Source organism: Macaca mulatta, chromosome 2 (assembly GCF_049350105.2).
Source record: "Macaca mulatta isolate MMU2019108-1 chromosome 2, T2T-MMU8v2.0, whole genome shotgun sequence".
Lineage (NCBI taxonomy): Eukaryota > Metazoa > Chordata > Mammalia > Primates > Cercopithecidae > Macaca > Macaca mulatta.
The window spans coordinates 103,032,351-103,058,543 of record NC_133407.1 but is presented as its reverse complement, the minus strand read 5'-3'; the positions used below and the strand labels follow the sequence as shown (position 1 = coordinate 103,058,543).

General features: G+C 38.2%; 1 pseudogene; it reads right to left on the bottom strand.

Moving 5' to 3' along the window:
- Positions 1 to 24,810: 24,810 nt before the first annotated feature.
- Positions 24,811 to 25,853, bottom strand: LOC718371 (NFU1 iron-sulfur cluster scaffold homolog, mitochondrial-like; annotated as a pseudogene).
- Positions 25,854 to 26,193: the final 340 nt, after the last annotated feature.

Genomic DNA, 26,193 nt, shown 5'->3' with positions numbered 1-26,193 from the left:
TGATAAATGTATTTCTTCCAATGCTGTATCATTACTTTTGAAGGATTTCCTATTCTTTATACATATGGACATTATTCATTCTAAAAGTTGGTAAGGTAAGGGGTTAGCTGAGAGTGGACAATGTGGGGTGACTCATGTGAGACCATCCCCTTAAAAAAAAATGATACCTTGCATTTAGTTCTTAAATATTTATTTCCAGTCCCCATTTATGAATTTTCTGTGCATTATCTAGATGACTTTTTACATACAGCTGATATCTGAAGTTTCTACCCAGATCACCTTTACCAGGTTGGCCTCAAAGGGAGAATCTAAAGAACCTCCTTCCCCTACAGCCATACTTTCCCCTTACATACACAAAAGGATGCATGTTGTACCAACTGTGACCTTTACCTGCAGGTTTCAGGCAGTTATTTGATTTTCTGTTCAAGGAGAGCATTGTAACCCTGGCAACAGATACCATGGTGCAGATGGCAGATCTAATATCCAAAGTCTGTTTGATGGGGACACATACTAACACTGCAAGCAGAGGCACCTTTTTTTCATACTTTAACAGGACTCGAAATTGAGCTGCTCTGCAAAGAAGAATCTTCCTCTTTCCTGGACACAATGGGACTACCAGTGGCATACCAGGTTTATCAGCTCTTCTCTTCATCACCCCCAAATCTAGCTGGAGTTCAACCTTTAATCTCCTCCTAAGTCACAGAATCCAGAGAGCTAGCATCCAAAATACTGAGGATAACATACCATGGTCTCACACCAGGACAGGGAGCTGTAGGTAAGTTAGTCAAATGTAGGAGCTTCTGTGGTTAGGTAACTTTGTCTCTCTTATCAGTACCTCACGGAACTTAGAAATTTGGTCTAGTACTGAGGAGACTTGGATTGGAGTATCAGTATCACACTAGCTGTGTGAATGTGAGTGTGTTGATACGTCTCTCTTAACATTCCTGTATTGCAGCATTTTATCTAAGTCAAGTCTAAAATGGAGTATTAAAATATGAAAATATGTACATCTCAAGATTGATGAAATAATGATAGATAGGGTAGGCTAAATCCCATAACAGGTAACTTCCAAATCTCAGAAGCATAACACAGTAGATTATTTCTTGTTCATATAACTCAGTAATTCAGTGATTCATGGTCTATGCTCTTTCCATGGTGCAGCTCCACCCTCATGCAGATCCTCAGACCCCACCCCATTCAGCTAAGACATGTATAATTTCTGCTCACCTTTGGTTGGCTAGAACTAGTCATGTGACCATGCGAATTGCCAGCGAGTCTGAGAAATATCGTCTTACTGTGTGCTTTGGAGAGAAAGGAGAGATTGTGGCGAATACTTAGTTGTCACCACTACAGTCTGGCACTCTATCAAATCCCAATTGATTTTTCTTGCCACATAGAGAACACCTTTCAACCTCTTACTCAAGAGAGGCCACCGAAGTCCCATCATGACCATGAGGACAGCTCAAAGTCCATGATCTCAGGGTAATGTGAAGTTCTTCCTATCAGTCCCATTCTTTCAGGATTATGGCACCTAACATCTAGTACAGCAGAGACACTGGTTTCAAATTCTATGTGAGACACCCAGATATCTTTCTTCAGAAGACTCAGAAGTGTCTTAGGGGAGGGAAGAATCTAGAAAATGGATTGGAGTCTTGGATATACAACTGGCAGCTCTAAATCATTTATCCATTAAAATTCCCATGACCTCAACTATAGTCCCATGCTGGTGAGGATTTGGGATCAGGCAACATAATCAAAAATGAAAGTGAAGAAGGGGTTGTCAAGTGACTTTTTTTCTCTTGTAACTCCCCTATTCTGAGAATCAATCAAATGACTTTCTTGAGGTCACATGGGCAGATAAAAACCTTCCAGACCTTTTCAACTCCTCATATATCCCTTTTTTTTTCCATTCAGCATCACCACTCATACTCTTCAGTGATCTTCTAAACACATACATTCTCCTTGCTGAGCCGACCAAACACTTCTTTCCCATAGAGCCCTCCACGACAGATAACAGGCTGCAACCCTGTGTAATGTAAATGTCCATGTGTAAATGTGTGTGTGTTTGTGTGCATGCTTCATTCCATGATCCTAATGGGTAGGCACCATGATTGTGCCATCTCTATGGCACCCTCTTTCTATCTTCCTGCCCTCGTAATGCACTGAGGATTGGGTCAATGCCTTGCTTTGCCTGGTACCTAGTGCAGGATCTATTTACATAGGCATTCCATAAAGAAGAATCAGCAGTATCTCCAAGGGCAAAGAGGGCCCTACTTTCTCAGAAACGGGAGACTGGGAATGTCCTAGTCCCACTTCTTTCCCTGTGTTGTGTGACCTTGGGAAATTCCCTTCCCTTCTCTGAGCGTTAGTGTTTGCTTTGCTTTTTACTTTAAAAATGAGAAAATTTGACACAATTAATTTGAAAATATATTTCAAGTGGAATATACTATGACCGTATAATTAGATTCAAGTGACCCATTAAAAAATGGGTTGGCTGTTTTTCATTTTTACAGCTTTTACTCTTGGAGTCTAGAAAGCTCTTTTTCAGATCTTGTAGACTTCAGTTTCACCTCTAATTAGATATCCACACCATCCCACCTAATTCTTTCTGATTACTACTCCTAATACAGTCATGCTTACAGGCACACACATACACACTCACAACTCTGTTGTTCTCTCTAGAACAGTTGGCTAGGCTGTCTTATAGTTTTTCGCAAAACAACTTCTGAAACTCTGTGGAAAAGAGTAACATTTCATTAAGTGCCTATTACATAAGAGGCACTTTGCATTTACCCCAGTTAATCCCCATAATTTTCAAAGCTAGGTCTTATTATTTCCCTTTCCTATGAAGATATTGGTGCTCAAAGAAATTAAACTTTTTGTTAGCACCAATTCTGGATAGAAGTGGGATTTGACCTCAGGTTTACCTGATTTCATAGCCCTGCTGCCTTCTGACAGTTTGTTGGTGTTAGAAGTTTTAGGCTTTCTGTCTCTCATTAGATCACAGAACACATATTGACTCAAAGAAAATTATCCTTCAGAAAAGTTTAGGTTATCCTTGTTTCTTGCTCAGTTCAAACCATCCTTTAACCCCGTGGGCACTGAGACTGAATCTGGGCCCTAGTGATACTAGACAAGGAAAAGTTAAAATATATTATTCTTCGTAGATCTCTATGAGAACAAATAAGAGGTTACTTTCTAAGGCTGATTGCCACATAGTTTTCTGTTGGCTAGCGCTATGGAAACAGACTTGGGCTAGTGGAGCTTTTTTTATTGCGCATGTTGTCATAGATATGGTGAGCGAGAGAGTGTGGCTCACATAAAAATGTTGTCTAGTAATAGGGGAGCTATACTGTTCTCACTAAGAAGGGAAAAGTGAGACTGTAGGAAATATTTGATTGAGAATATGAATTAAAGTCCACACATGAAAATAAACACTCTTGTTTTCACAAACACACCTTTTCCACCTACTCTGAATTAGCTGCTATTTATTTATTTTGTTTTCAGTGTGAGTATTTATTTATTTTGCTTCAGGTTGAGTAGCAAAAATACTAAACAGATTTCTCTCATTTTGCAGAAAAGCAAACTAAAGCCACCAAATCTAATGACTTATTTACGAAATGAATGTCTTACTTAGACCAATATACTTTGAGAAAATTTTTATATTTGAAAAGAATTATTCTGACTGCCATATAGTCCTTTTATTAAATGAAATTTGTCATTTTTCTTGAGAAAAACAATGTATACTTATTAATATAATTTAAAAATAGAAAACGAAAAGCAAAAAAAAAAAAAAATCATCCTTGCCCTCACTCCCAATCACAAAGGATTACTCTTGATATTCTGGCTTTTTCTATCTTTTTAACCTAATATGTGAAGATTTTTAAACACAGTATTTGTATTTCTACTACAGTTATAAATACACAACATAATCACTTGCTTTTTTTCACATGTTATAAATATGCCTCCATGCTTTTACAGCTTTGGTAAGCACATTTTAAAAATAAGGGTACTTTATATTAATTTAGCATACTCAGCAGTTTTTCAAAACTTATTTTTAAAATTTTTTATTAAGGTAAGATTTATATACAAAAAGGTCACTCTATTTAGCATGCAATTCTGAGTTTTGACAAGTACCTATATGACAAATGCATGGCAAATGCAACCATCACCATAATCAATACATAATCTATCACCAAAAGTTACCTTGTGCACTTTTATAGTCAAATTTTCACCTATGCCAACTTCTGGAAACCATTAATCTGTATTCTGTCTCTGTAGTTTTGCCTATTCCAGAACGGCATGTTGAGGGAATCAAACAGTATATAGCTTTTTTAGTCTAGCTGCCTTTACTTAACTAAAGGAATTTAAGATTCACCCCCGTTGCTGCATGTATTCCTGTTCTCTTTTTATTTTTGAATAGTATTCCATTGTATGGCTGTACCACAGTTTGTTTATCCATTCCCCAGCTGAAGGACATTTAGGTTGTTTCCAGTTTGGGGAGCTTATGAACAAAGCTACTATAAACATTCGTGCACAGGTTTCTGTGTGAAAATAAGTTTTCATATCTCCCAGATCATATGGAAAGCATATGTTTTTGTTTTTGTTTTATGAGACGGAGTCTTGCTCTGTTGTCCAGGCTGGAGTGCAGTGGTGCAATCTCGGCTTACTGCAACCTCCGCTTCCTGGGGTCAAGCAATTCTCCTGTCTCAGCCTCCTGAGTAGCTGGGATTACAGGCGTGTGCCACCACGTCCAGCTAATTTTTGTATCTTTAGTAGAGATGGGGTTTCATCATGTTGGCCCGGATGGTCTCAAACTCCTGACCTCAGGTCATCTGCCACCTCAGCCTCCCAAAGGGCTGGGATTACAGGTGTGAGCCACTGCGCCCAGCCACAATCATATGTTTATAAGAAATTGCAAATCTGTTTCCAAAGTGATTGTGTATCATTTTGCATTCCCACCTGCAAAGTTTGAGAGTTCCAGTTGCTCTGCCTCTTCATCAGTACTTGGTAGTGTCATTTTTCCGCATTTTAATCATTCTAATAAATATGCACTGGTATTCATTATGGTCTTCATTTGCATTTCCCTAATAACTAATGATGTTGACTGCCTTTTTACATAATGCCTTATGAGTTTGGCAAGTACAGCTATAATCCTAATATTTTCAAATTTTTGAAAATGTATTTATGGTATTAACTATTAACAGTAACATAATATACATCTTTCTTCATAAATGGACCAAAAGACATACAACAGTTTGATGAAACTAAGTTAGTTGTATCAAATTTTATTTTCATTGAAAATATACAAGAAAAGTAGAGCACTGGCTTCAATATTACATCTTTAAAATTTTCTTAACAGCTCTTTGAGATAATTCACATACCATGTAATTTGTTCATTTAAGGTGTACAGTTCAGTAACTCTTAATTGATAAAGTTGTGCATCCATTACCAAATTCAATTTTAGGACATTTTCATTATCATCCCTCCAAAAAAAACCTTCACATTTCTTAACTGTCAACACCCTATTCCACACTTCATCCTCCTCAGACTTAGGCAACCACTAATCTGTTTTCTGTCTCTACTGATTTGCCTGTTCTGGAGATTTTGCATAAATGTGATCATGGTTCTTTGTGACTGGCTTTTTTCACTTAGCATAACGTTTTCAACATTCATCCATGTTTTAGCCTGCATCAGTATTTCATTTCTTTTCATTGTTGAATAATATACCATTGTATGGATATCACATTTTATTTATCCATTCATTATTTAATGGACATTTGCATTCTTCTACTTGTTACTATGAATAATACAGCCATGAATATTTGTGTATAAGTGTTTGTGTAGACATGTTCTTACTTCCCTTGGACATATAACTAAGAGTTAAATTTCTGGATCATTTTTCAACTCTATGTTTAACCATTTGAGGAACTACCAGACTGTTTTCCAAAGTGGTTGCACCATTTTACATTCCCACCAGCAATGTATGAATGTTTCAATTTCTCCATATTCTTTTCAATACTTGTTATTATCTGACTTTTTCATTATAATTATCTGAGTAGGTGTGAGGTAGTGTCTCTGTGGCTTTGATTTGTATTTCCCTTTGAGTTAATAATTTTAAGTGTATTTTCATGTGCTTATTAGGCATTTGTATATCTTCATTGGAGAACTGTGTATTCAAATGTATTGCCCATTTTTAATTGGGTAATTTGTCTTTTTATTATTGATTTGCAAGGATTTATTATACATTCTAGATATAAGTCCCACATCTGATATGTGATTTACAAAATTTCTCTTATTCTTTAGGTTGTCTTTTCACTTTCTTGATGGTGTCCTTTGAAGCACAAGTTTTAAATTTTGTTGATATCTAACTTATTTATTCTTTTTTCTGTTGCTTGTGCTATGTTTCTTCGAAGAGTTTCAAAGTTTTAGCACTTATGTTTAGGTTTTTGATCCATTTTGAGTGTTTTTTAATAATATGGTGTGAGGTAGGGTGTCCACCTTTTTTCTTTGCATGTAGATAGTAGATTCAACACAGTTTTTGCCCACCTGAATCTTTGCTAATTTTATCAATAAAAAATATTATGTCAACTTAGTTTCACCTTTACTTTAGTTGCTAAGAAAATTGAACATCCATATTTTCAAAGTAAGAGCAAGTGTTGACCTCCCCAGATGTTGACATTCATAAATGGATTGCTAGGCTAGATTTATCAGGAAAGAATTATCTCATGTAGAGGGTAGTGGGAATTTGGACTAGATGATATGAAGGCACACCTCATCTTAGGTATAAAATGAGCAAATAAAGTACTTCCCTCATCTTATGTTTTCTGGGGGAAAAAAAAAAACAGGGAGTAAAACAAGCAGAATAAATCACTCAGGCCCACATTCTATATTATTTGATCATTCAATCCAGTTCAGAGTATATTTACTAAATTTTGACCATGTGCCAGGCAGTATACTCAGGACTGGGATACAGTAGAAGACTCCAGGAACTCACACTTTAGCAGGAAGACAAACAAATAAGCAATTACATTCTAGTATGCAACATTCTCTAATGGGGGTAACTAACAGGTTCTAGTGATCCTAATAGTAGAGACATCTAGGTCGGGCAAACAGGCCCTCATATATGAGATAAGTTCACTTATCAAAGAGACCCCAGAGAGATGTCTCAGCCATTCCATCATGTGAGGTTACAGCAAAAAGATGGCCATTTATGAGCAAGTGTTCCCTTACAAGACACTGAATCTGTCAGCACCTTTATTTTGGACTTCCCAGCCTCCAGAACTGTGAGAAATAAATTTTTGTTATTTATAAACTACCCAGGCTATAGTATTCTATCAGAGCAACTCAAACCGACAAAAAAAGTGGGCCTGTCCCTGGAATTGTTACTTTGTTCCACTGGTCTATTTGCCTATCTTTGTAGAAATACCATATTACTTTATTAGTGTCAGGTTTTAATAAAAATTGATAGGTGGGGATTCCTCTAGCTTTGTTCTTCTTTGAGATATTCATGTTCTTTTGAATTTTGATATACACTTTTTGGAATACGCTTATCAATTTCCAAAATGAAACAGTCTTTCATTTTATATGAGATTACTTATCCATTCTGACACCAACACATACCTAGACATACAAGAAAGTTAAATTCTCCTGGACCAACTCTTAACCAGTGGGGGATGGAAGCCAGCAGATAACTATTTTCCTCTTCCATTTCTTGTGGGGTCTATTCTGAGGTAATGTCTACTTGTCTCAGAATATTATCAGCAGAGCAGAGCCCCAGTTGTTCATCTAGTATCAGTCAACTTAATATGGTACATTTGAATTTGCTTTCCATTCTTGTTTCATTTTTCCAAGCAGCCTACTCCTGTTCCCTAGGGTCATTTCCCAAAATAAATTTAAAAGGCCTAGTCTGAGGCTATGCTATTCAACACAACTTACAACAGGTGGTCCCCAACTTGCAATGGTTTGACTTAATGATTTTTGAACTTTACAATGTTGTGTAAGTGACACTCATTCAGTAGAAAACATACTTCTGGTACCATACAACCACTCTGTTTTTCACTTTCAGTACAGTATTCAATAAATTACATTAGAAATTCAACACTTTGCTATAAAATAAACTTTGTATTTGGTGATTTTGCCCAATCGCAGGGTAATGTAAGTGTTCTGAGCATGTTTAAGGTAGGCTAGGCTAAGCTATGATGTTCAGTAGGTTTGGTGTATTAAATGCATTTTTGAGAGACTGGGGGATCATGGCGGACAGAAGCCAGGACTAGATTGCAGTTCCGGACAGAGCAACATGCGGAGGCTTGCATTGTGAATTTTAGCTCCAGATCAGCTGCAAGAACAAACCAGCAATCCCAAGAGGACTTACAGGACCTCTGAAAAAAGTGGACTGCTCCAGAAGGACCCGGGAGACACCCCAAATACTGTGAATGTCCAAATGCAGAAGTGAGAAAGGGAGACCCTCCTCTCCCAAACACACACCCCCACTGGAGAAGCTGAAGATCTGTTTGTGGGAGAAGTTTCCGACTTTTACCTGGAGCTGAGTCAAGTTAGAGAGCTGAGTGAAATACAGGGGTAGAGGAAGCAGCAGAAAGGCCCTGGGAGCTTGCTGGTTCCCCAGGCAGCCCATTCCTGCCCAGCACCACAGGGATCCATTGGGAAGGTGGCCAGAGGGGCAGGGGGTAAAACTCCACAGGGAGAAGGAATTCTCTAGCTGAACTTTCTAATAATTTGAAAGGGGCAAGAATCCTCCTGGCTGGAACTCGGGGAGGGTGCAAATCAGGCATGCAGACTTCACAGGCAGGGGAAGAGCTGAAGCCCTTTTCTCTCACAGCTGGGAAGTGGATAGCCTCAGGCAAACTTTCAAGCCCATCTCACCCTCCACCTGGAAACAGACTCCGGGTGTTGGCTGTGGGGGGCACAGTGGGAGTGAGACCATTCCTTCAGTTTGCGTGGGAGCTGGGTGAGGCCTGTGACTGCTGGCTTTCCCCCACTTCCCTGACAACCTGCATGACTCAGCAGAGGCAGCCATAATCCTCCTAGGTACACAACTCCAGTGACCTGGGAATCCTACCCCCTACCCCCACCCCCCACAGCAGCCTCAGCAAGACCCGCCTAAGGAGAGTCTGAGCTCTGACATGCCTAGCCCTGCCCCCACCTGGTGGCTCTTCCCTACCCACCCTGGTAGCTGAAGAAAAAGGGCATATAATCTTGGGAGTTCTAGGGCCCTGCCCTCCACCAGTCCTTCTCCACACTACTACAGCTGATGCTTTCTGGAAAGCGCCATCTCCTGGCAGGAGGCTAACCAGCACAAAAATAGAGCATTAAAACACCAAAGCTAAGGACCCTCATGGAGTCCATTGCACCCTCCACCACCTCCACTGGAACAGCGCCAATATCCATGGCTGAGAGACCCACAAATGGTTCATCACAGGACCCTATGTAGACAACCCTCAGTAACAGCCTGGAGCTGGGTAGACTCACTGGGTGGCTAGACCCAGAAGAAAGATAACAATCACTGCAGTTTGGCTCACAGGAAGCCACATTCATAGGAAAAGGGGGGAAATACTACATCAAGGAAATATCCTGTGGGACAAAAGAATCTAGACCTTCCTTCTGACAGAGCCTACCCAAATGAGAAGGAACCAGAAAACCAACCCTGGTAATATGACAAGACAAGGCTCTTCAACCCCCCTATAAAAACCACACTAGTTCACCAGCAATGGATTCAAACCAAGAAGAAATCCTTAATTTACCTCAAAAAGAATTCAAGAGGTGAGTTATTAAGTTAACCAGGGAGGGACCAGAGAAAGGCAAAGCCCAGTGCAAGGAAATCCAAAAAATGATATAAGAAGTGAAGGGAGAAATATTCATGGAACTAGATAGCACAAAGAAAAAAACAATAAAAAATTCAGGAAACTTTGGACACATTTTTAGAAATGCAAAATGCTCTGGAAAATCTCAGCAATAGAATTGAACAAGCAGAAGAAAGAAATTCAGAGCTTGCAGACAGGGTCTTTGAATTAACCCAATCCAACAAAGACAAAGAAAAAAGCCTCCAAGAAGTCTGGGTTTATGTTAAACGAACAAACCTAAGAATAAGTGGTGTACCTGAGGAAGAAGAGAATTCTAAAAGCCTGGAAAACATATTTGGGGTAATAATGGAGGAAAACTTCCCTGGCCTTGTGAGAGACCTAGACAGCCAAATACACGAAGCACAAAGAACATCTGGGAAATTCATTGTTAAAAGATCTTCACCTAAGCACATTGTCATCAGATTATCCAAAGTTAAGACAAAGAAAAGAATCTTAACAGCTGTAAGACAGAAGCACCAGGTAACTTATGAAGGAAAACCTATCAGATTAACAGCAGATTTCTCAGCAGAAACCCTACAAGCTAGAAGAGATTGGGGCCTTATCTTCAACTTCCTCAAATAAAACAATTACCAGCCAAGAAATTTGTATCCAGCGAAACTAACCATCATATATGAAGCAAAGATATAGTCATTTTCAGACAAACAAATACCAAAAGAATTTGCCATTACCAAACCACCACTACAAGAACTGCTAAAAGGAGCTCTAAATCTTGAAACAAATCCTGGAAACACATCAAAGTAGAACCTCTTTAAAGCATAGATCACACAGGACCTATAAAACAAAAATACAAGTTAAAAAGCAAAAACAAAAAACAAAACCAGTATACAGGCAACAAAGAGCACAATAAAAGCAATGGTACCTCACATTTCAATACTAACATTAAATGTAAATGGCCTAAATGCTCCACTGAAAAGATACAGAACCACAGAATGGGTAAGAACTCACCAATCATCTGCTGCCTTCAGGAGGCTCACCTAACACATAAGGACTCACATAAACTTAAAGTAAAGGGGTGGAAAAAGGCATTTCATGCAAATGGACACCAAAAGCAAGCAGGGGTAGCTATTCTTATATCAGACAAAACAAACTTTAAAGCAAAGTGGTTAAAAGAGACAAAGCAGGACATAATATAATGGTAAAAGGCCTTGGCCAACAGGAAAATATCACAATCCTAAACATGTATGTACCTAATGCTGGAGCTCCCAAATTTATAAAACAATTACTAATAGACCTAAGAAACGAGATAGACAGCAACACAATAATAACGGAGGACTTAAGCACTCCACTGACAGCACTAGACAGATCATCAAGACCAAAAGGCAACAAAGGAACAATGGATTTAAACTATACCTTGGAACAAATGGACTTAACAGATATATACAGAACATTTTATCTGACAACCACAGAATACACATTCTATTCAACAGCGTATGGAACTTTCTCCAAGATATACCATATGATAGGCCATAAAATGAGCCTCAATAAATTTAAAATAATTGAAATTATATCAAGCACTCTGTCAGATCACAGTGGAATAAAAATTGTAATCAACTCCACAAAGAATCTTCAAAACCATGCAAATACATGGCAATTAAATAACCTGCTCCTGAATGAGCACTGGGTCAAAAACAAAATCAAGATGGAAATTTAAAAATTCTTCGAACTGAATGAAAATAATGACACAACCTATCAAAACCTCTGGGATACAGCAAAGGCAGTGCTAAGAGGAAAGTTCATAGCCCTGAACGCCTACATCAAAAAGTCTGAAAGAGCACAGACAATCAATCTAAGGTCACACCTCAAGGAATTAGAGAAACAAGAACAAACCAAACCGAAACCCAGCAGAAGAAAGGAAATAAACAAGATCAGAGCAGAACTAAATGAAATTGAAACAAAAAAAAAATACAAAAGATAAATGAAACAAAAAGCTGGTTCTTTGAAAAGATAAATAGAATTGACAGATCATTAGCAAGATTAACCAAGAAAAGAGGAGAGAAAATCCAAATAACCTCATTAAGAAATGAAACAGGAGATATTACAACTGACACCACTGAAATGCAAAAGAGCATTTAAGGCTACTATTAACACCTTTACACATATAAACTAGAAAACCTAGAAGCGATAGATAAATTCCTGAAAAAATACAACCCTCCTAACTTAAATCATGAAGAATTAGATACCCTGAACAGACCAATAACAAGCAGCGAGATTAAAATGGTAATTTTAAAATTACCAACAAAAAATAGTCCAGGACCAGATGGAGTCACAGCAGAATTCTACCAGACATTCAAAGAAGAATTGGCAGCAATCCTTTTGACCCTATTCCACAAGATAGAGAAAGAAGGAACTCTCCCTAATTACTTCTGTGAAGCCAGCATCACCCTAATACCAAAACCAGGAAAGGGCATAACCAAAAAAGAAAACTATAGACCAATATCCTTGATGAACATAGATGCTAAAATCCTTAACAAAATACTAGCTAACCGAATCCAACAACGTATCAAAAACGTAACCCACCATGATCAAGTGAGTTTCATACCAGGGATGCAGGCATGGTTTAACATAAGCAAGTCAATAAACGTGATATGCCACATAAACAGAATTTTTTTAAAAATCACATGATCATCTCAATAGATGCAGAAAAAGCATTAAACAAAATACACCATCCCTTTATGCCCTTTATGATTAAAACTCTCAGCAAAACCAGCACACAAGGGACATACTTTAATGTAATAAGAGCCATCTATGACAAACCCACAGCCAACATAATATTGAATGGGGAAAAGTTGAAAGCATTCCCTCTGAGAACTGGAACATGACAAGGATCCCCACTCTCACCACTCCTCATCAGCATAGTACTAGAATTCCTAGCCAGGGCAATTAGACAAGAGAAAGAAATAAAGGGCATCCAAATATATAAAGAGGAAGTCAAACTACACTGTTTGCTGACAATATGATCATTTACCTTGAAAACCCTAAGGACTCCTCCAGAAAGCTCCTAGAACTGATCAAAGAATTCAGCAAAGTTCCCAGATACAAGATTAATGTACACAAATCAGTAGCTCTTCTAAACACCAACAGTGACCAAGCACAGAATTAAATCAAGAACTCAACCCCTTTTACAATAGCTGCACAAAAATAAAACAATTAGGAATATACTTAATAAAGAAGTCAAAAGACCTCTACAAGAAAAACTACAAAACACTGCTGAAAGAAATCATGGATTACACAAATGGGAACACATCCCATGTTCATGGATGGGTAGAATCAATGTTGTGAAAATGACCTTACTGCCAAAAGCAATCTACAAATTCAATGCAAACTCCACCAGAATACCACCGTCATTCTTCACAGAATTAGAAAATTACAATTCTAAAATTCATATGGAACAAAAAAAGAGCTCACATAACCAAAGCAAGACTAAGCAAAAAGAACAAATCTGGAGGCATCCCACTACCTGATTTCAAACTATACTATAAGGCCATAGTCACCAAAACAATGTGGTACTGGTATAAAAACAGGCACATAACCAGTGAAACAGAATAGAGTACCCAGAAATAATTCCAGCTACTTACAGCCAACAGATCGTTGACAAAGCAAACAAAAACATAAAGCAGGGAAAGGACACCCTTTTCAACAAATGGTGCTGGGATAATTAGCTAGCCATATGTAGGAGAATGAAACTGGATCCTTATCTCTCACCTTATACAAAATCAACTTGAGATGGATTAAGGACTTAAACCTAAGATCTCAAACTATAAAAATTACAGAAGATAACACTGGAAAAACCCTTCTAGACATTGGCTTAGGCAAGAATTTCATAACCAAGAACCCAAAAGCAAATACAACAAAAACAAAGATAAATAGCCAGGACCTAATTATATTAAAGAACTTTTGCACAGCAAAAGGAACAGTCAGCAGAATAAACAGATAACACACGGAGAAAATCTTCACAATCTATACATCTGACAAAAGACTAATATCCAGAGTCTACAATGACCTCAAACAAATCGGTAAGAAAAAAACAAACAATCCCATCCAAAAGTGGGCTAAGGACATGAACAGACAATTCTCAAAGGAAGATATACAAATGGCCAACAAACATGAAAAACATATTCAACATCACTAATGATCAGGGAAATGCAAATGAAAACATCAATGCAATACCACCTTACTCCTGCAAGAATGTCCACAATCAAAAAATCAAAAACAGTAGATGTTGGCATGAATGTGGTGAACAGGGACAACTACACTGCTGGTGGGAATGTAAACTAGTACAGCCACTATAGAAAACAATGTGGAGATTCCTTAAAAAACTAAAAGTAGAACTACCATTTGATCCAGCAATCCCACTACTGGGTATCTACCCAGAAGAAAATAAGTCATGGTTTGAAAAAGATACTTGCACACACATGTTTATAGCAGTGCAGTTCATGATTGCAAAATCGTAGAACCAACCCAAATGCCCATCAATCAACGAATGGATAAAGAAACTGTGATATGTGTGTGTGTGTGTGTATAGATATATATTATATATTATATATATGTGTGTATACATACTAAATGTGTGTGTATATTATATATATATGCATATATATATGGTGGAATACTACACAGTCATAAAAAGGAATGAACAGCATTTGCAGTGACCTGGATGAGATTGGAGACTATTATTCTAAGTGGTGAATGATTTTTTTTTTCTTGTCACATTGGACTATTATCATTGGTCCATTGTTGAATGAAAACAATCTCATGTATGTAGTGTGATGCCTCTGGTTATATTATTTTTGCTTAGAATTGTGTTGGCTATTTGGGCTCAATATAAGTTTTAGAAGGGTTTTCCTTAATTCTGGGGGAAAAAAAATGACTTTGGTAATTTTGTAGAAATAGTATTGAACCTGTAGATTGCTTTAGGCAATATGGACACTTTAACGATATTGATTTTTCTAACCCAAGAGGATGGAATGCTTTTCCATTTGTTTGTGTTATCTCTGATTTCTTTCAGCAGTAATTGGTAGTTCTCCTTGTAGAGATCTTTCACCTCTTTGATTATTTGTATTCCAAGGTATTTTATTATTTGTGGCTTTTGTAAATGGGATTGCACTCTTGATTTTGTTCTCAGATTGAACGTTATTGGTGTATAGAAATGCAACTAATTTTTGTACATTGATTTTGTATCGTGAGACTTTGCTGAAGTAATTTATCAGGACTAGAAGCCTTTTGGTGGAACCTTTAGGGTTTTTTAGGTATAGATTCATACCATCAGCGAAGAGAGATAATTTGAATTCTTCTTTTCCTATTTTGATGCGCTTTATTACTTTCTCTTGTCTGGTTGCTGTGGCTAGGACTTCCCTTCCTCTTTTTTTGAATGGATAATTTTTAAATTCAACTCTTTCTTTCTCCATTAATTAGCAGTAGTACATTATCTCAGTAGTCACTTTAGAAATTACCATATGCACCTACAATATAGAATTTAATATATATAATTATTCTTACCATTTCCCAGAAAATATAAGGGCCATAGAAGCCTTTTTGTGTGTGTGTATGCGTGTGTTTGTTTGTTTTTTAGATAGAAGCCTTTAATACCATTTATCCCTTTCTATACTTACATGCTACTGTTGCCATGCATTTGTTTCTGTATTTAAATGCCTCAAGTCATTATTATTAATATTGTTTTTGGAGACAAAGTTCATTTAGATTTATCCATATTTTAGTAATTATTATTTCTCCTTTTGTAGTCCTAAAACTCCAACCTTTCCTTTTTTCTTCTAAAGAACATCTTTTATTTTATATATTAGTGTAGGTTTGCTGTTAACAAATTTTCTCTGTTTTTGTTTGTTTGGAAATGCACTTTATTTCACTTTCATTTTTGAAGAATATTTTTTGCTAAATATTGAACTCTAGATTGGCAGTTTATTTTCTTTCAGCACTTTGGAGATATTATTATATTGTCTTATGGATAATGGATGAATGATCATAGTTCATACAAGATACAAGGTAAGGTACTGAGAATACACTTACAAGGGTTCCAAAGTCAAGGAAAAACTCTTGGGCTGAAAATAAAATTGTGGCCATAATCATTATTCTCTCTCTTTCTCTCTCTCTCCATGTTATAAGATGGGGGACTGGGTGCTATTAATCAAGAGAGGTCAGGGTTTGAGTGGGACAGAAGAGAAGATCTTAAGTCTCAGTTTAATACTTCAATTCCCCAATTGGGTGTGAGCCAAACAGGGTCAGAGCATGGAGACATGAATGGATTGATTTCTCTGGGCCAGTTTTACTAAAATGTGGTGAGGTGGCTCATGCCTGTAGTCCCAGCACTTTGGGAGGCGGAAGTGGGCAGATCACTTAAGACTAGGAGTTTGAGACCAGCCTAGCCAACATGATGAAACCCTTTTTCTACTAAAAACACAGAAATTAGCTGGGCATCGTGGCACACGCCTGTAATCCCAGGTACTCGGGAGGCTGAGGCACAAGAATCGCTTGAACCAGAAGGCAGAGGTTGCAGTGAGCTGAGATCATGCCACTGCACTCCAGCCTGAGCGACAGAGTGAGGCTCTATCTTAAAAATAATAATAATTTTAAAAAGGTGTTCTAATGCAGGTATTTCTAAGACACCTCCTCATCTACCCTCAGAGATATGATCTCCTCTCACCTTCCTAGAGGGGTTTCTTCTACAATGTTAGTCTCATAGGGTGAGGGGACTTTAAAGTTATAAGAAGGAAGCTTTTCCCAGGGGTTTGGTGTGGCAAGTAGGCAAAGCAGGGCAGAGAAACCCTCCCTGCGTGGGAAGCCAGGCTATTGAACAGACTGGCTTACATTTTCAAGGTTTCAACCTGCAAGGTATTGCTAGTCTATGTTCTGTTCCTGCCACCTGCAGCTCTAAGTCCTTTAGGAAGGACTAGGATTTTAGGTAATTGCTCCTCTAGTCTAGCCTCCTGCCTTCACTCCCTTTAAACCCTCCCTCCACACCCGCCCCCCCCACACATATACACAAAATCTGGGTGTCAAGATGTGCTATTCTGGCTTTTGTGGAGAACAAAGTCAGATGAGGCTTCCTAGAGCTCCAGTTCTTACAGGAAATGGAGGAGTCTTAGCTTTGGGATAAACACTACAGATGAAAACTCTTAGAGATGCTGGATTTCCTTATCTTTATGAAGCAAGATAAAATCCCTCATGACCCTAATATATTGGCCACAACTTAGGGTCTAGATAATTGCCTCCTTGTAACAATTCTGCCCATTGTGGCCCGAAGATCCTATATGGAAAACCCATGTCCCTGCTTATGTTCCCCACAATCCTCTCTTATGATAAAGAGAAATATTTATTTTGAGGTTAGTCTGTGGCATTAAACACATCTTCCCAAACCAGTGAAAATGAGCGCCCTCATGATGACCCCGCCTCGTACCTCCATGGTACGTACCTCCATGGGCCTCTGTCCATTGACGTCTTCGACTGCATGCGGGAATGCAAAGACAACTCTGCCACTGCTTTAGTTCCTCTCTTCTGGCTATCCTAGCATTATTTAACCCAACCACCCCGTTCCTAGAAATATTTTCCAGACATACGGGATTTCACACCTGTAATCCCAGCACTTTGGGAGGTGGAAGTGGGCAGATCACTTAAGACTAGGAGTTCGAGACCAGCCTGGCAAAAAAAAAAAAAAAAGTGAAATAACCTAGTAGTAGTAGTAATATTGGTAGAAAAATCTTTAAGTAGGGTTCATATTTCCACTGACTGTGTGTGCAAAGCTCCAAGCATATTTTAGGTACTCAAGAAAGAGCAGCTATTAACATTGTCAGGCAAGATTAGAGAGCAGAAATGTGTTGGAAGTAGGCTATTTGGAAGTGGAATAGGAACAGAAATATAAAGCTTTAAAGCTCCCCTAAATTTCTTCCTTGTCCTTTCCTAAAGCCTTGAAAGTCCTTCTTGGAATGCCCTTTCTGATACTGCTTAGCAGCCACCATTACATTTTTAAATAGCCATATTGATTTTTCCTTGTCTTTACCAGCAAAATCCTCCAGGCTCTGTTGACAGAGCAAAACACTCACTCTGCCTCTTTCAAGCTCTTTTCAAATGCAGTACACTGCGCCAGCTTTTCATGCATTGGTTTGGGGAAAAATCAACCCGAGAAAGCTATGGAATGTCTGCAGATTGCCTGTCTGTTCTTGGCCAATGTCTGCAAATCAGAATCGTGCAAGTCAGGGACAGGCTGGAATTGAGTCAGTCAGGCCCTGGAGAGAGTTGTAGGCCCTTTTTTTTTTTTTTTTTTTTTTTTTTTTTAATGCTAGAGAAAGGGAAATGGATAAAATTCCAGGGCTCTGGTTCACTTGTCTTTGCCCTTCATACATGTGTTGCTTTTCCCATACTCATCCTGGCTGGGAGGGTGGGTGGTGGTTGCCCGTTCTTATCAAGATAATGCCTGGGAAGCCAGATGCTGAATCCTATCTGCAGTGCTTGTAGCCCCGCCAGAGCCCAGACTTGTAGACAGTGGCAACATGGCCCAGCAATGACATTTCATGAAGACTGACTCCAGTGGTCTGGACTGATGCTTTGTTCCTCATGTTTCCTAGAAACACCTGCCCATTGAATAATGCCCTGCTAGGAGTGATGGAAAGAAAGGGGTCACCCTTCAGTGCCCTCACAACCTGAAAGCACTTTTCCTGTGTGGTCAGCAGCCCCTGGGCAGACCAGCATGGCAGGTCTTCAACTCTTTGACACAGGTGGGGATGCAGGGAATGAGAGGACACAGCAAAGTAAGTATGTGGTAGGGAAAGTCCTGAAGAGAGAAGGATAGGACCTCTTACATGAACACCTTTCCTCCTTTCCACCCCAGAAGTGTGGGATTAGGGAAAGGTTAGAGAAATCTTCTAGGGACTAGAAAGAACTTTGGGTTTTTATTTATGAATTCACTTGAATTCTGGTGTGCTTAATGTTTAATATTATTATATGTAGCAAAGATATACAGAACAATGTTCTATCATGTAGTAAATACCTATGTAATCACCACGAAGGCCAACAAACAACATTACCAATAGGCCAGAAGCTTCCTTAGTACTCCCTTCCAATCTTTGTTCTACCTTCTTCCCAAAGGCAATTACTACACTGATTTTGAGGCAATTTACTCTTGTTTCTCTTAATTTTGTCTATCTCCTGGTGTGGGAAAAACTTTAGAATGTAAGTATCTTCTTGTCTCCAGCTTCTTTGGTACAATATAATGTTTACAAGAATCATCATGTTACCCATAACTGTTGTTCGTACAATGCCATTTTTCTACTGTATTTAAGTAAGTGAATATACTATGAATTACTTATCTATTTTACTATTGATGGACATTTGTTTTTTTTTCCAGCTTTTGTCTACTAAGAATAGTGCCATTATCAACATTGGTGTTATGTCTGTTGATTCACGTGGCATATTATAGAAGTTTATACTCAGGAGTGGAATCATTGAGCTTAAGTTCTGTGTATCTTTAAATTTTATAGATAATTTTAAACATTACAAAGTGAATGAGAGTTTCTGTTGCTCCATATCCTCATCAACATTGGCTGTTCTATGCAGCCATAAAAAAAGGATGAGTGTGTGTCCTTTGTAGGGACATGGATGCAGCTGGAAACCATCATTCTCAGCAAACTATCACAAGAACAGAAAACCAAACACCGCATGTTCTCACTCATAGGTGGGAACTGAACAGTGAGATCACTTGGACTCGGGAAGGGGAACATCACACACCGGGGCCTGTGATGGGGAGCGGGGGGAGGGATTGCATTGGGAGTTATACCTGATGTAAATGACAAGTTGATGGGTGCTGACGAGTTGATGGGTGCAGCACACCAACATGGCACAAGTATACATATGTAACAAACCGGTGCATTATGCACATGTACCCTAGAACGTAAAGTATAATAAAAAAATTTTTTTAAAAATCAGTCTTTTTACTTTTGGCCATTCTGGCTCATGTTCATTATTTTTAACAAATATTTTCCTAACTACTGATGAGGGTAAACACTTTTTCATGTTTTTGTTGGGCACTTGTTTACATACAGATATAGATGTAGCTAGAGAGAGAGAGATAAAGATAGAGATAGAGAAAGAGATAGAGAGAGATGATAGAGAGATAGAATCTGTTCGTGTCTCTTGCCCATTGTTCTTTTGGTTGTCTGTTTTTTTCTTCATTTGTGAGAGGTTTTTTTTAATATGCTGACTTATGAGCAAGTTGTTAGTGCTATATATTACAAAAATCTCCTTTCACTCTGTGACTTGACTTCTTTACCCTTGTCTTCTTTACCCTTGTCTTCTTTATATTCTTATTCAATTTATCTTCTGTAATTTCTTACTTGATTTTTTCAGAGTTAATTTCTTTTTAAATTATTTCTTCTGCAATTTATGTATTTTAATTTATCTTAAGCTCTTCTTTAACTTATATCAATAATAATGTATTGGATTCTACTTAGGCTTTTTTTCCCATCTTTTGTTAGATTTATTCCTATGTATTTTATATGTTTACATCATTATGAAGTATATTTTGTATTTTTATATCATTACAGAAAAACAGTTATTTTTGCTTATTTAATAGCAAAACGGTGAACAGAAGTTTTCAGTTTGAATGTAATGTAATTTATCTTCTACCTATTATTAGTTCTTTCAAGATTTTATCTATGAAATTTTTAATCTCTTTTCTGAAATCATAAAGCTATCTTCCCTTACCTTCTAAAAGTTTACTGATTCATGTTTCACAATTAGATCTACAATTCTCCTGGAATTAATTTTTAGGTATAGTATGATGTAGAAGCCTAACTTTATATTGCCCAGCACAATGTTTTGAAAAGATTAACATTTCCTCCACTGTTCTGCAGTGCTCCATTTGTTATAAAGCAAGTGTCTTTATGTATGTGAGTTTGCCTTGTGTAAATAACCCATTTATTAGCTTATAATAAATGTTGATATTTTGTTGGACAAATTTTTCTAACTTGCTTACTTTTTCAAAACTCTTGTCTATTTTTGTTTTTGTATACTTCCACATAAATTTTAGAACTGCTTTGTCATTTCTTACAAAATTTGGAGGTTTTCATTAGAACTGCATTGCACTTATAGACAAGTTTTAAGAAAACTGATAATTTTATAATACCGAATCTCACCATCCATAAACATGGTTTATTCTTTCATTTATTTACCTAATCTTTGGTTTATCTCAATAATAATGTATTGTTTTCAACATCGACTTCTTGACCATTGTTTATTAGATTGCTACTAGCCATTTTATATTTTTGTGTCATTATGAATGGTTGCTGTAACACAGATAAACAGTTGATTTTTGCTTATTAATGTTTATTCAATAAAGTTGTCAAACTATGATGGCTTTTTCCTTTTCCACCCTCCTAGTTTGAACTGTAGTCCCCAGTTACTCAGTCAAAGGCTAATCTTTGTGTTATTGTGAAAGGATTTTGCATATGTGTATCAAGTCTCTGATTAACTGACTTTAAGTTAATCTAAAGGAAGCTTATCCTTAGTGGGCCTGGATCAAAGGAGCCCTTCACTAGATGGATTGTGGCCTTCCCTTAGTTCAGAGAGATTCTCCTGTTTGCCTCAAAAAATAAGCAATCTGCTGTTTACTTATACAATTGCAAGGAAATGAATTATGCTGCATGAGCATGGAAGAAGCCCTCAGATGAGACCACAGCCCAGCTTACACCTTTTTTTTTTCTTTTTTTCTTTTTTTGAGACATAGTCTCACTCTGTCGCCCAGGCCCAAGTGCAAAGGCGCAATCTCGGCTCACTGCAACCTCCACCTCCCAGGTTCAAGTGATTCTCCTGCCTCAGGCTCCTGAGTAGCTGGGACTATAGGCACGTGCCATCACGCCCGGCTAGTTTTTGTATTTTTTAGTAGAGACAGAGTTTCACTGTATTGGCCAGGCTGATCTCAAACTCCTGAGCTTGTGATCTGCCCACCTCAGCCTCCCAAAGTGCTGGGATAGCAGATGTGAGCCATTGTGCCCAGCCCCAGCTGACACCTTTACTGCAGCCTTCCAAGATCTGGAGCAGGGGTCCCAGCTGAGCTGTGACTGGACTCCTGACCAAAGGAAATTGTGAGATAATACATGTAGGTCATTTAAGCACAAATCACAAATGTAGATTTGTGATTTTCTGTTACACAGCAATAGGAAACTAACAGGAGTTTTAGATTCTTAGCATGCTAGACTTTTTTTTTTTTTTTTTTTAGATGGAGTTTCGCTCTGTCACCAGGCTGGAGTGCAGTGGCGTGATCTCGGCTCACTGCAACCTCCGCCTCCCGAGTTCAAGCTATTCTCCTGCCTCACCCTCCCGAGTAGCTGGGACTACAGGGACGCATGCATGCCCCCATGCCCAGATCATTTTTGTATTTTTAATAGAGACCGGGTTTCACCATCTTGGCCAGGATGGTCTCAATCTCTTGACTTCGTGATCCACCCACCTCAGCCTCCCAAAGTGCTGGGATTACAGGCATGCGCCACCATGCCCGGTGAAGTGTTAGACATTTTTACATAAATTATATTACTTGTGAATAGTACTAATTTTATTTAATCATATTCAATCTCCTTAACTTTTCTTTGTCCTGCAGCCCTTGTTAGGACCTCCAAAACAATGTTGAATGTATTTTTTTTTTTTTTTTTTTGCTTTACTCTGTTAGTGTGGAGGATTTCACTGTTTGATTTTCAAATGTTAAATTAACCATGTATTTCTAGAACAAAACCATTTGGTCAATGTTTATTACCACTTTAAAATATTGCTGAATTTGCTAATATGTAGGCTATTTCCATCTTTAATAAAGAATGAGATTTACCTGTAAATTTTCTTTCTTATAGTACCCATACCAGATTTTGGTATTAAGGTTACGGTGACCTCCTAAAATGAGCTGAGTTCATATCTCTAGACTTCCACTGCCCCCTGGCTCTCGGTCTAGTCATTTTTCAATATCTTACTAGTTCTTCTGTGCCTTCAACATTTTTTTCTTTTATTCAATTTTTCTAGTTGTCATCAGTTGTGGGCAGGAATGCAATTCAAATTACCTCATATTTAAATTTCATTCCTTAAACATCTATCTATTTGGCCTTCTTGTGTGCTTGCCCCTAATGAGTCAACAGTCCTATGGTGAAGGCACAAAAGGAACCATCAATTGCTGTCTAGCATGGTGAGTTCTCTGATAGAAGAGCTATGTGAATACATTAAAACTGCGCCTCAATGATTTGGAAGAAGATAAATAAGAAGCAGTTGGACAGAGATAAGAGAAAAACATTCCAAGCAGAGGGAGAGCATATGCAAAGTTCTAGAGCTGAGAAGAGGTTGTTTCATTTGGAGAGCTGCCCTGATTCATGCTGGCAGGAGGAGAGAGTCCAGGTGCAGAAGAAGCTGGGTCCTAGCTGTGAAGTGTTTGGCTGCCATATATTTTCATCTGGACTTTATTCTTAAGGTGACAAGGAGCCTATGGTGGGTCCGAGATGCAGAGTGACACCATATGGCATTTGCATTTCAGATAGGTTATTCTGCTTGCTGTGTGGAGAATGGATTGTGTAAGGAAGAGGTGGAGGTTGGAGAGCTTTTGGAAGATTGTTTTAGTGATTAGATAACAGAAGATTGTGTCTTCTCTTGGATAATGGTGAAAGGTTGTATCAAAGACGACTGTTGTGAGATATTTAAGAAGTACAAATTGATGTGCATAAATACAGGGGCTGTGAGAGGAAAAAGAGGATCTTAATGATTCCGATATTTGTAGCTTGGACAAGTGCATGGAATAGGGAAAACAAAGCCAGCCCTTTTCTTTGTATTACAAGAGGTGGGTTTTGCCAGAGACTAGTCAAAGCTAAAAATAAACAACATGCATGAAAATAAACAACATGCATTATTGGCCTTTTTATAAACATGAGTTTGGGTGTATAAATATATAGTTGAAAGATACAGCTTTTGCAGAGATCATTCTGCTCCCACTACACAGAGCCCCAAGATCAGGAAGAATAAGTTCTGTTTTAAATTCTAAACATACTGAGCACTCGCATCATTCAGGGTACTTGATGTCAGTCACCTGCCACATGGTAAAGGATCAGTAGCAACAATAACAATGGCAGAAAGCTGGCCACCACCTCGGCCCTGGGTCAATTTACTGAAACTCAATTTGTAATAAATGAACAGCTTTTAATTAGCTCATCCAATTATCTACTGATCAACCAATCAATGATATTTTAACTAAATAACAATTCACTCTAAACTTTCAGGCAAATAAGCTAGAATAAGACAGCTTACTGCATGATCTTCCTGCAAGGGGCTGTGCAAGTGCCAGGGAAGTCATAAGCATAGACTATCAAGAAACACTGGATTTTGTGCATAAGAGAAATGTCATCTTTTCTTATGTAAAATGCATAGACAGGAAAATGTATGCTGATGCAAAACTGAATGTAAAAAAAAATTCTTAACTATTTAGCAAATTGCTCTTTTAGTGAAATGATTTTGGAAAATGAATTTTCAGATACTTGACCCTCTTTTTCTTTTAATCTTTCTGAACCTGCTCCCTCAACTGTAAAATGAAGATAATAACAATGTTTACATTGTAGGGTTATTGTAAGGATTACATAAAATAATACATAGAAATTATCAAGCTGTGCCTAGAACATGGAAAGTGATCAACAAATAAGATACAGCTGATATTATTAACGCAATACATGCTTTTTGAATTAATGATATAAAAACCAGATGGTCAAATAAAATCAGTCAGTGGAAAATGATTGGCTACAGTGTGCCAGACATTTCCATAAGTTCTTCATTCGATCTTTTTTTAATCATTCTCTGAAGAAATTGCATATTTTATTAATCCTCAAGTTCCTCAGTATATTAATAATAATAGCTTGATATATATTATCGATAAGTCCGACTGTCGTACCCAAAGAATATCCAGATTATTTTAAGGTGAATTTGCTTCCTTTTCATCTGATTCATCATCCATAACCTGTTCTACATCTTCTACCTCTGGAATATAAAACTGCAGCATGTTCTGAATTCCATTTTTCAGAGTAATGATTGAACGAGGGCAGCTGGTACAAGAACCCTGGAGTTTCAGTCATATGATGCCATCTTCAAAGCCTTTGTAGATTACATCTCTACATATTCTAGTATCTAACACTTCCTTAATCATTGCCACAACTTCATCATCTTCATATCCTGCTTCTCCTGAAGATGTTTCCTCAGTAACTAGGGGTAAACCAGATGCAAAGAAGTCCATGGTGGTTGTGTATATATCTGGTTTTAGTAAATTCCAGTCTAATTTTTCATTTTCCTTTGTGACAGTGAAGAAATCTGGCCCAAAGAAAACACTTTTTACTCCTTCAATCCTAAATAACTGCCTAGCCAAAGGAGAGTGAAATGCTGCAGCTGGGGTAGGAAAATCCATGAGCCTTGTCTCAAAAACTGGTTTCCATGGTATAAACTTTAAACTATTAGGATTTGGGATATCTGTGTTTGAATAAACATGTGTCTCACTGGGTTACAAAAGGCTGCAGGTAGTGGGAAAAGTAGTCTTTCTACAAATTGATGCAGAGGCTGTTTCTCTGTTTTTTTGAGCCTGAGTCTCACTCTGTCACCTAGGCTGGAGTGCAGTGGTGCCATCTCAGCTCACTGCAACCACCGCCTCCCAGGTTTAAGCAATTCTCTGCCTCAGCCTTCCAAGTAGCGGGGATTACAGGCGTCCGCCACCACGCCTGGCTAATTTTTGTATTTTTAGTAGAGACAGGGTGTCATCATCTTGGCCAGGCTGGTCTTGAACTCCTGACCTCGTGATCCACCCGTCTCGGCCTCCCAAAGTGCTGGAATTACAGGCGTGAGCCACCGTGCCCAGCCCAGAGGCTGTTTCTTAATGATGTATAGCTTCTTCAACACATGATAGAACCGCCTGCGCAGCCCCGCAGCAACAGCCGCAGTTGCCCAGCCGCGCCGGGCCTCTGCTACCATCTTAGTCCGAGAGTCTCCATCTTCATGCCATTGCATAAAGTAGATACTATTATCTCTGCTTTCAGGTGAAGCATGTGAGATTGAAACAGGTAAAGCATCTGTTCAAATAGTGAAGGACCTGCCTTTTGAATCCAGTGGTGGATCCCAGGGCAGTTTAACATGTTGGTTAAGTCAAGGCTGTGGATTCTGACACAGCCTTGTGTTCTCTGGGCTCCAGCACCTACTTGGCTTCTTATGGTGCCTAATTTATTATCCTCTTTTAGTCTCAGTTTCCTTATCAACAAGGCTGGTATAACTACACCCATCTAAAAGGTGTGTGAGGCTCAAAGAAGATGATGGG